The sequence below is a fragment of the Aphelocoma coerulescens genome, chromosome 1 (genome assembly GCF_041296385.1).
Source record: "Aphelocoma coerulescens isolate FSJ_1873_10779 chromosome 1, UR_Acoe_1.0, whole genome shotgun sequence".
Lineage (NCBI taxonomy): Eukaryota > Metazoa > Chordata > Aves > Passeriformes > Corvidae > Aphelocoma > Aphelocoma coerulescens.
Window position 1 is genome coordinate 17,244,279 of NC_091013.1, and position 12,169 is coordinate 17,256,447.

The window sequence follows — 12,169 nt, forward strand, 5'->3', positions numbered from 1 at the left end:
ATTATTACTGATGCCTTACTGCTTTATAACAGGCTATTCATGAATAGATACAAGGACTTTCTGGACTGCAGAGATACATAGTTAATTTGGAAACCAGCCTGCAGAATTAAATGAAGATGTAATTTATATTTTCTCTTGCCACTGCTCATTTTTGCAGGCAAAAGAATGTTTCACCGACTGCTAGAGTTACTCGGTAGTGAGAGGGGAGGTGATTCAAAGCAGGCATTAAAGTTTGATCACTGGTTTCTGCATAAAAGAAGCATTTCAGGACACAATCTGGAAAATCTCCAGGGGTTTGAAAGTGGTGTCCCAGGGTGGGATTCGAAGCAAGAGTCTTCAATAGTTGTTTTTCTGCCTCATTCTTGTGACATGGGTCAGTGTTTTCAGCTGTTTTTCTGCTGTCCACTCTAAGTCAACAAAGGACTTATGTGTACCCTTAACTTTAAGTAGGGCTTCTTACATAAGTTTTTCAAGCCAAACACCCATGAAAGTGCTGTGCTGAGAGCTTGAGCATGCAGAGGAGAAGCCAAATTTTCTGGTATTCCTTTCAGACAGAAGCCTGCTTTTAAGAATAGGCTGGAGGTTACCACCGTTAAAAGCAGAGGACGCAGAGCAATTGTGCACACTCTGATCGGGGCACACGGGCACTTCTGCTGGTCAGGGCCAGCTCTGGGCAAGGCTGCCAGGTTGGGTGGATGCCATTTGGAGGCAATGCCTTGTTTGGCACAGCAGGACATACCAAAGGCACAGACAGAGAGGAACTGCGGAGCTACTGAAGCAGCTCTGCCACGCACCATGGTGGGACACCTTTCCCAGGACTTCCCCCAGCATATCTGGGAGCCTGGTGATAGGGGCTGCCTGTCAAAGGGATGCACACCTCCCCCCTCCCTCCCCCCACACCTTGCCTTCTGAGCATTGGGATAAAGTGGAGAGGACACTTCTGGAAGTGTGAGCAGCCATTTGGTGTAATCCTGATGGACCCCTGTGCCCAGCAGCCTCGTCAGCAGTTGGTAGTGACCTGCCCTGAGCAGGAGGTGGGGACTTGTTGTCTCCCTTCCCATAATGGTTTGTTGACATTGGGATTTATAAACTCACCAAATTTTAAGTTTTTAAATTTATTTTTCCAGATGGAAAACAAAGTGGTCAGTTTGACAAAAATCCTCTAACAGAATCACTAAGTCATCACTCTTCACCATTTAGACTCTTCTACACTGAAATCTCTCTTCCCTTTACATGGCAAACTATGTGGGGTGAGCAAAGCAAGAAACGAGAAGCAATGCTGGAAATCCTGCTGATCTTCCAGCAGACAGTGATGTTGATCACGCTTTTGAGATGGGGCACATCACCATATCCCAGATGTCTCCATCAGTGAAGGAAGGGGCTCTCATGACCTCTAGGAGGGTGCACTTCACCTTTATCTTTGAAAGGCTGATAGTGCATTCCAGGAAGCACTTCAAGTCTAAAGTTACAGCTTTCTCATTTTTGCTTTTGACAAATCCAGGCTTCAGGTTTAGGACAAACTCTTTTGACCACAGAGAATTGGAAATTGAAAAGACAAAAAAAAGAAAAAAAACCCCAAACCCTAAACCAAACAAAGCCAGATTCTATAATGCTTGAAACAGTTTAGATTATTAAAAATATTCATTATTTATGTCAAATGTAAATAGACTGTTTCAGGGAAGATGAAGGATACAGGCTTTATTCACCATTGCCTTGGCCTGCAGATGTCCCCCAGAGGTAACTTAAAAATGCTGAGGATGTTTCCTAGAGAAGTTTTTGTCCTTCATAAATTTCATTTGAGAGATTTTGTTTATAATAAATAGCGTAGCTTTTTAATAATTTTACTCTAGCATTTATCTTCCCCGAGTGGGAAAAATGTCTGGGCATTTGTATGAGCATGCCACCTCTGTGTTCATTTCAAGATCCCAAGCCTTTCTCCAGAGGAAGGTAAGCATCAATACCCCTGTTTCACCTTTGGAGTAACCTGCATGCATTAAAACAAACGAACAAACAAAAAAAACCCCAACCAACCAGAAAAAAAACAAACCAAGAAGCAGAAGTGACTGGCACAAAGTTACTTAACAAGCTGTTGGCAGAGTTGTTAATAGAATAATGCAGGGCTCATGAGCCTGGTCCTGCACTATAATGGTTTTTGGTTGGACAGTGAGAGATTCCCCACATGGTCTCAAGAGATTCTTTTTTTTCATCTCTCAACCTTTGTCCAACCTCCAAATGACAGCTGCAAAGAGACAACCTTCTTATTCCTTGACTGTGCACAATGAGGTAGATTTGAAAAAGTTTGATGGGCAAACTTTTCAAGAGCACTTAAACCTATATGAAAGGTAATGAAATTTAGGCTCCTACATTGCTTATGAGCTCACCACCCAGAAGTGGAACCAGAGTTTCAAACAAATGCAGTCTGCACTGAGAAAAGTACACGAGGACCTGTTTTTCAAAGGCTCTTGGAGAGCTGCAGCTGCTGCAGTCACCACTCCAGGCAGATTTTCAAAAAGCCCAAACAGCCAGTGTGCCGAGGTCTTTTGAAAGACACTGATCATGTGCTCTACATATCTAAATGCACCACTTTGGAAAATCTAATGCAGTAGGGGATTCTGAGGCCCTGTGAGGTTCCACGGGAGAAGACCTGGTGATGGAAGACAGAGAATGCTGGTGTGGCCACCAGCAGACCCTGAGGCTGGCCCAGCCATCACCTCAGAGAGCTGGAGCAACGTGCTGCACCAGCGTGGGAAGCCCATGCAGGATCCCCCACACCAGGCATATCCAGCACCCAGGGGATGTGGAGGCGATGGGGAATCACCTCCTTGGAGCATGGCTCTTTGCCAGGGGTGTGATGGTTGCTTGTGTGACTTTCCTTTGTAGCAGCCTCTTCCCATCTCAGAGGAGATGGATAAACTTGCATCCACAGTCAAGAGTCAGGAGAGGAGTCCCTGTGCTTAGGGTTCTGCTGTTTCCTGATAACGGGATTACTGGGGCTAGGAACCAGTGAACCAGGGATTACTCACTGCTGAGCTTGTGAAGCACAACATCCGCTGATTTACCAAATATTCTCCTTCCGCAAACTCTTCATCTCCCAGAGGGAATAAAGCAGTGTCGTGCATCCTGCCTATAATGTCTTCAAGCAAATTCTTCATTTTTATTGCTGTCACCCCTACGTGCCCATATCATGCTCTGTGTTCACCGCTCTGTTTCAGTCACCAAGTTAACAGAAACTGTTCACAAGAGAGTGATTTTCTAAACCCAGTTCATTCCAGGGTTCAGATTTACATCAGGGCTTTAGAGAGTAAATTACATAAACTTTTACTTGAGCAAAGATCTGTACTCGTACCTGCATGACTGGAGGTCAGAGGGGCTGGGGAAGGAACTGAATATAATTCACAGCATAAAAGTCCCCTGAGTAGATACGATGTGCTGGTTTCTTGCATAAGGAAAAATGGAAATGAAGCGTTGTCAAGTTTCCTCCATCCTGCAGCCTTGCTAATGCACAGCCTACAGTGCAAATGAAGAGGCAGGCCACACAATGTGAAGTGCTCTCACTGTGCCTTTGAAAATAGCTTGCTCATCCTAAATTAGACAACTCCTTCAGTGTGTTATTTAGCTTCACAAATCCCTTACTTATTCCCAGCACTTCATCATGACACAGAGTCATCAAAAACTGACACGGCTGGAAGGGATGTCTGAAATGCCTAACACACTGGATGTGTGCTCATGGAGAAGGAAGTGTTTGAAGGAGACACATGCAGATATATATTTACAGGAATATTCTGCCTGGCTGAAAGAGTAACACAGCCATAACAGCATCTGAAAATGCAGTAAGTGAAAGAGTAAAGGTTGCATGGTGGCCAGCAGGAGCAAGGAACCAGGCTGTACCTGGTAAATGAGGGAGGAAAAGGGACTTGAGAACACAGAGAGCTGCATGTGTGAGCCTCTTGCAAGGAGGGCACATTTGGAAAAGATCCACAGAGAGTGTTGATGTGAGCCCAGTGCAAGGAAAAGGATCTTGGCAGCCCTCCAAGAAGCAACAATGCATTTTTTGAGAGCAAAGAATGCTGTAGCAGGCAAGATATGGGCAAAAAAAATCTTAGCTAAAAAAGAGGTAGGAAAAGTTTTATTTCCCATACTTTATACAGACACACACCTCCCCATACCTACACCCTGCAAGACAAAAAGACCTGGGGATGCAGAGAGAGCAACAAGTAGGAAGCAGGACCGAGTGAAAAGAAGTCAGGAAAAGTGCTGCCACCTTGGTGCAGAGAAAATATTAATGTCTCTTTTAACCATGCTGAGCTCATGATGGCAACAAATAATTCCCCAGGAAATATTGCAGATTGAGATTCCCATCCTGATAGATGGAGCCAAAGTCATTGAGATTTGAAAGTCATCTGCATGGAAAGGAGACATAAGTTTGTGGATAAGGACAGCTCAGAGGGGCAAGGAAGGGTACAAAGGAAAGATCATCCCACAAACATCTGAGGGGAGATGAAAAGAAACCATCAAAGATCCTGCAGAAGGAAAAAGCATGCAGAAAAAGAGAAGGCAGATGAGAAAAGCAGGGGAAGCCAAGGTTTTGGGTTAAATGTAAAATCAAACACATCATCCTAAGTAATACATGGCCAAGTAAGGTGAAGCTAGTAGCACAGTTTGGGCTAGAGGAGTCTTGAAGAGTTATAGACTTTTGTGCATGAAACTTCAGTGCAGTGGAAGTGATGAATCCAGATTAAAAGTCTGGGCTGGAGGTGTAAAAGAAGGTGCTCTTCTTCCATGCATCTGTTTTCCAAGACAAAAGGGGAAAAAAGGGATCTGGGTGCAAGAAGGTTGGGGACAGCAGCATCAGAAGGGCAAGAAAAGTGCACATAAGTCATGCTTGTCCGGAGTTTCCTAATTCTTCCTGAAGGGCACCTTGAACTGGGCACTTTATAGCATGGCACTTTGGTCAAGCACTCCTTGAAAGCTCTCCTGCTCTTGGCCATCAGCAGAGCCAGCTCTTCCCTGCAGTTGCTGGCCCTTAGCAGGGATGTGGAAGCAGTTCCCTGGCAAGATCTCTGAGGAGAGCAGAGCACGGAGTGGCATACACACTGCAAAACAGGCAGCCCCAGGCCTGTAACACCACCTCAAGGTTACAAATCCTTCCTACTAACACCTTTCCTTTCAGGACCTACTGCCAGACAGCACTGAGCTCCACTGGGACCATTAGGAGGTACCTCAGACTTCACTTGGTAGGTGAAACTTGGGCAGAGTCAGCCAGAGAGTTTATTCAAATATTAACTCTAGCGAGGTCAGGCAGGATACTAAGGGCCAGAAGATCTATGTTGAGACCTAGAATTATGAGCATCAGCCCTGTGTCCATCAGCATCTCAGCTGTGTCACTTCACAGGAAATATAGGTGCCATTTTAACAAGACTAAATCTTCCTTCCTGACCCCTGGCCTGCAGAAGTATCATTTAGGACATGCCAGCCCTTCCTTGGGCTGAGCAGTGCTGATGCATTCACACCCATTCACACAGTTTCACTCCCTTCCTTCCCTGCATCATCCCAGTATCCTCCTTGGGCTCCTGGGGTTGGAATATTTTTTCTCTCAATGTTGTCACTGACAAGTAGCTGGTGCAATAAATTATTGCTTAATGCATGATGTTCTTTTCCTTTTAAAAGGTAAGATGTACTTTCTTTTCCATCTTCATTGTCATGGGAAAGTACAATTCCTCACCTAAGAGAAAAACACAGAGATGGAAATATTGTTATTATTAATAATAAGAATTGTACTCTGGGACATTGGAACAAATGAAACAATTCAGTGTCAAATATGTATTTTAGAGAAGAAAAATATGTTGAAGGCCTTCATCAACAAGGTTGTTTAAGCTTTTTTCTAAACAAATGGTTCCAAAGCTAGCTGGCATAACTCACCAAGAAATGTGCTGGAGGAACACAGCAACGTGATATTACCATTTACCATCTTTGTATTGTACTTGAGGGATGTTTCAAGAAGAAAATCATGTAATGTAGAGTCATGCAGTAACAATCATTCCAAACAAATTGTTTTTGTCTGCAGCTGGTATCTGATTTGTTTTCTATTATACTCCCTCACATGAGAAAGAGAGCAAATCTCAAATATTTAAGGGCAGTGATTTGCCTTCTAAGTTACAAGGGGAAGAGGCTGTAGTTGTGACAAGCAAGAGGCCCCGAGCCGCCGGTGATGCTCGGGGTTGAGCCGTGCGTGGATCTCTCCGAGGGGCGCATCCCCGCAGTGTGCTCCAGAGACTTCTCGCGGGGAAGGGGAGCTCCCTGGACCCCTACAGAAGCTCTGAGGGCAGTTTTGGTTTGACAAAGCCTTCTGTGCTTCGTTGGGGTAGGTCGGATGCGCCCCCGCCGCCCCTTCCCCGGGGCTGAGCCTCCCGAGCCCCCCGCTGTCCCGGGCGCTGCGGGGCACGGCCGCCAGAGGGCGGCGCTGAGCCGGCGGCGCTGCCGGGCGGGGCCGTGAGGGGCCGTGAGGGGCCGTGAGGGGCCGTGAGGGGCCGTGGGGGGTCTGTGAGGGGCCGTGAGGGGCCGTGGGGGGCCGTGAGGGGCCGTGAGGGGCCGTGGGGGGCCGTGGGGGGACCGTGAGGGGCCGTGGGGGGACCGTGAGGGGACCGTGAGGGGCCGTGGGGGGACCGTGAGGGGACCGTGAGGGGACCGTGAGGGGCCGTGGGGGGACCGTGAGGGGACCGTGAGGGGCCGTGAGGGGCCGTGGGGGGACCGTGAGGGGCCGTGGGGGGCCGCTGCTGCCCCACCGGGCACCGACACCGACCGCACGGACCGCAGGCACCGACACCGAGAACTCGTACCGCAGGCACCGACACCGACCCTGACACCGACACGGACCGCAGGCACCGACACCGACCCTGACACCGACACGGACCGCAGGCACCGACACCGACAGCACCGAGCGCAGGCACTGACACCGCCACCACCGAGAGCCGGCCGAGAGCCCCCCTCTGCTGCACTCCGGCCTCAGCAGGAGCGAGAAGTCAGCAAGCGACAGATTCGGAGAATCTTCCTACCGCAGGGAGAGGAAAGGGCAGAAGTTGAGCAGAGCTTCTGCTCTTGTCTCAGTTTAATTTAGCTCTGATTTTAGTTTCGTGGGCTGTCCCCAACATCCATTCACAGGATTTGTTTTAGTGGCTTTGCATATCAACGGAGCATCTGACTCGATCCTTATTGCTTACCTCCAGCTGTATTTTTGATATGAGAGCACAGGTTGGCATGTCTGAGAAGCAAGGGAAGAATTGGGTTTTCTGGAAAGCAAAGCCATCTGCCAGTGTAGTTCCCTTACTCAGAACACCTCCCATGAATTTGGCAATGCTAGGTTTTGGGCCAAGTAGTGGCTTTGCTCTGACAAATGGTAGCAGAAGGAAGGGTGGTGCAGATGTTACACTGTTGTCCATAAAGTGTGGAGAGAGAGCTAGGGTGCTGTAGGGCAGACACCAGGCTTCTGATGTCTGAAGAAGACAGCATATTAAAAATAAAATCAGTAGCTATGTGAAGAAATACAAAGAGTAGGGGAAGATCAACACAACATTCATAGAAGGAAGTCATAGCTCTCAAACCTAATATTATTTAAGTTAGGAGTCAGTGAGGCTGTAAATAAGGATAGTCAGACAATACATGTGTGCTTGGACTCCATGAAAGCTTTCATAAACTTAGGGTTTAATAAAGGTTACAAAATAGGAGAGTGCTTCGTATAAACAACTTCTGAAAATATACAGGTAGACAGGTGTTCAGAATGGTCTTGTGGTATTCTCTGAGCATCTAACGAAGGATAAACTAATGAAGGAAAAAAGAGGGGAAATGAATCATTTGCAACAAGCAATTAGATTAGCTACAATGAAGACAGAGGGATAAAAGGCTTTGAAATAGAATTGCAATGCTGAAATAACTGGGTTTTTATCCCCAGAAAAATACTGCATCAGAAGGGAACCTGAAAGTGTGAAATTGGTAAAGCTTAGTCTGATTTGGAGTATAGCTTTGCTTGCAATGAGACAGACAGCCAACTCTGATATCACACTGCTTTTCTAATGGCATAACTTCCCTGAACTCTGTGATTTGTTGTCTTGATTTACACAAAAAACAGACACGTAACAGCATTCAGCAAATTCAATTCTGAATTTATGGCAACTGCAGAGAGAGACAAAATTGAGATGCAGAACTGTGAGTGCACTGGAAAAGTCAGCCCTGAACCAGGAGAAGAAAGCTCTTGATCCTTTGTAAAGAAGTAAGGCACAGTGTGCAATTCCCACTCCATCTATGGAGAATACATTTGTAAACATGTTCCTAAACTTCACTCAGAAATCAGACTGCCGAAGGTTTGTAGAGAATGTGCCAATGGATATGATTTAGTAGGACCTCAATTCAGTTATGTCATTCCAATAAAATACAGCTGTTCTTCCTACTATGGATGTTATCCATATGAAATAAGAGAGCTGGAAGATCCCTGGAGTTTACAGCCCTGAGGGTTCTCACCATGAATACCATGGGGAAAAAAATCTTTCAGGAAGATGCATAAGCCCTCAGCTAAAATCAAATCAAAGTCAGTGTAAAACACTATATATTCATGAATGTATTGACAGCTCTAAGCACTCATTCCTGTGTCTTGGCAAGTCAGTGTCCCATCTTATTTAACTGAATAAACAAATTATTGGTTTTCTGGGCAGACAGACAAGTGTGTGAAAAACAAATGACTTTTTGAATAATTTTCTCAGCATATCACTGTGCTTCAGCAAACATCTTATTCATACAAATCCCAAATTAGGGGCTTCTGATACAATACAACTATTGCTTTTTCTGCATTTCATGGAACTAATCCTATTATCTGTCAGACTGCATTGTTAGAAGAGAAGAGAATTCAAGTACAAAGTGAATGTATCATCCTGGAAGTTCAGTGAAAATGTGAATATGGAAAAGACAAAGCATCTGACAAATGCTTTGAGGATTCTCTACCAAGGAATGACTCTGCAGCCATTCAACTGGAGCTGTAGTTGTGACACTTTGCTTTGATCCCTTTTCTTGGGACCCATGTACATTGGACACGTACCTTTTTTTTTAACTTTGGGGTGCTTTTTATCCACCTCACAATCTACACATTCTTCTAGTGTACTTGTATTGTTAATTTGGATGAGATATGCAGCACTAGAAAAGGCAAATGAACTGTTCCAGCTGTCAGTAACTTTGCTGCTGAAATTAAATTATTCACTTCTATTCAGCATAGGACTTCAAACTTTAGGTAATATAAACACATTGTGGACTACATGAAGAACATCGAGGTCCTCAACTTCCACCTTACAAATCTGACAGGAAAGAAAAGATTTTCAAGAGGCATTTATTTTGCAAAGATGTTGTGAGTAAAAGTAAAGGAGATTAGCTAGCCTCAGTGTGAGGAATGAGACAACTCTTAGTAGAAATTAAAACAATTTATTAAAACAGAAAAATTGAAAAATTGCAAAAATTAGCAAAATATAAAAATTTGGGATCCTAGTGGCTCAGGAGGTATGCCCCAGGAGCGCAGGGATTCGAGATCTTCAGTCTTAGACAGCACTGGACCTCAGGTAGAGAAAAAAAAGGGCTTGCAGTGCTAGGCTGGTCAAAAAGAAATATATTTCTAAAGGCTCCTGAAAAGGAGTAGATTTCTCCAGCACTGAACTCAGCAGGCTGGAGAGGAAGGGAGAAAGAGGGCGTGTCTTTCTTGTGCTCCTTGTTTTATAGCTTTTGCTCCGCCCACAGTCCGCCCACAGTCCGCCCCTTTGGTTTAAGGTGATTGGTGTTTTCCCTTTGACAGATTATCTCTGTCCACCAATGGCTCATCCTTGTCAGAGGGGTGGTATTAGTTGAGATAAGGGTCATTAAAATTCAGGTTGCCGTGGAGCTTACAGGTCAATGGCTATGGGGGCTGGGCTGTTTGTTGGAACTGGGGTTTTGAGATTTGCTTTGGAACCAAAGTACAAGTAAAAACATAAAAAAATACATCCAACACATCTTAAAACACTTGTAAAAGTATACAGTAAACACAGGAAGGATAACTCTTATGGTGTACAAGTGATTAATGTTTGAAAAGGGCTTTTAACTGGGGAACTTTTAACTGGGGATTTTTTACTGGGAAGGGTGCAAATGAACTGCTTTGAACAAGTGAAAACCAAAATAATAAAACTTGATTTGTGTACCTGGGCTGATGGGTTAATTTTAACATTCAATTTAAAAATATTTAACTCAAAATTAATTAAAGCACTTAATATGCAAAGACCAAGCACAAATAGGGATTTCATGTATGACACTCAGAAAAACAGCTATGCTGGCAGGGTATTGGACACACAGAAGAAAAGCATCAGAGGACTCTGAATTATCAACAATTATCTGTAACACACCAATTATGCTGTCACACTGAAAATCCTTTCTAGGAGCTTGAACAGTGACTGAAAACAGCACTACCCTTCACCCACATTCTGTGAGATTAAACTTTTCTGCCTAATCCAGTCTGCTCTTTCAGGTGTGCCAGAACACAGATATCATATTAATATTTAAAACGCTAGGGAAGAAAGAGTAGAAATAATTAAATGCTTTGCCATCCAAATCTGAAAACCATTCTGTCCCTTAGATGAAAAAACCCAGTAGTACTGATAAGACATTTAACAGCAGTAACAGTTGAGGCTGCTCTCTGTAATGTACAATGCAAATGGACCATTTCAGGCATGTTAAATATGATGAAGGTAAAATGAAACCATGTCCGCAACAGTGTCTAAAACAATTTTGAGGCAGACTCAACCCAACACAGCTGTAAAACTTTCAGCCACATCTGAAAACTCAGTACAGATTTTGTGGTTCTTTTCCAAACCTTGGTAGTCAAATGGGAGGTTTTCCATTAACACCAATAGGCTGCACTGGGAACATTCTTAACCAATGTCTAACCACAGCCATTTTCCTGACATAAAAACTTTACCTAAGCTGAAGACCAAAAAGTATCAAGATATTCATACATGGGAAGGCACCCTACATTTCCTATCTGAATAGCTCTAATTTGAGACTAAAGAACCAGAAAAGCTAGAAAATGTTATTATGAAAAGTCTGTGAGGGAGCTGATAAATGAAAATACCTTTTTCGACAGTAAGCTCTGTGTGTGTAAAGGCAATTCAAAGTGCTCTTTTTGTCTGGGCTAACACAGCAGGTGCAGGCACTTCACCTCACTGCCCAAGCTGTTCTTTCACTCAGAATGGTTATTAAGAGTGCTCATTCAGTGTTCCATGAGGATAAACTAAGCCACAATAAAAAGCTATGAGCAAAAGTTTTCCACTCTGAGAAATCACCTATCAACTTGTTAGTGGAGCTCAAAGATTCTTACTTTTTGTTGTCTTGTCCTATTGCTCAGCACCACTGAGAAGAGCCTGGCTCCATCCTCTGACACCCTTGCTTCAGATGCTGATAAACAGTGATGAGGTCCCCTTTTAGTCATCTCTCCTTGAGGCTGAGTAGGCCCAGCTTCCCCAGCCTTTCCTCCTAAGAGAGATGCTCTGTTGGGGCCCTCCCCCCTGCCATGTAGCCCTTGGAGAGGGGCCCTGCGGGGGAGACACGGGGTTTCCCTGCCCCTGGTCAGCCTCGTTCCCCATGGGTTGTTTTGTGTTCCCCTGCATGGGCAAGGACCCTCGGGTCCTGTGATTGTAAGAGTTCCTCGGCAGAGCCCCAGCCATGCAGCTGGGGAAATAAACATCTCTGAAACATCTATCAAGAATTGGTCCATGTAAATTTCTTTTCCTTGGGCCTCTTTGTCTGATATGTGTGTTACAGCATCCTCACTGTAACAAAATGGTGGATAATGCGGGCAGAACGATCCCCGATCCCTAAGTGACTGATTTGTGAATAAACCCTAGAAACTCTGGATTTCTCTTCTTGTTTTTGTTTTCCTATTCCATATCTAAACTATGGAGGAACCGTGGAAAGACTCTTGGCTCTCAGAGCTGCATATGGACATTTATCTTAAACTTGAAAAGATTCTTGAACAATGATTTGTAAATTTTAGCTTAATTCAAGCTCAAAAAGAACTGAAACACTTCCTGGCATGGTTGTTTAAGAATTTTTTCTATGTTTCTTGGGATCTGATTCTTACCAAAGACTTTTGGAAGACCGTTTGGACACA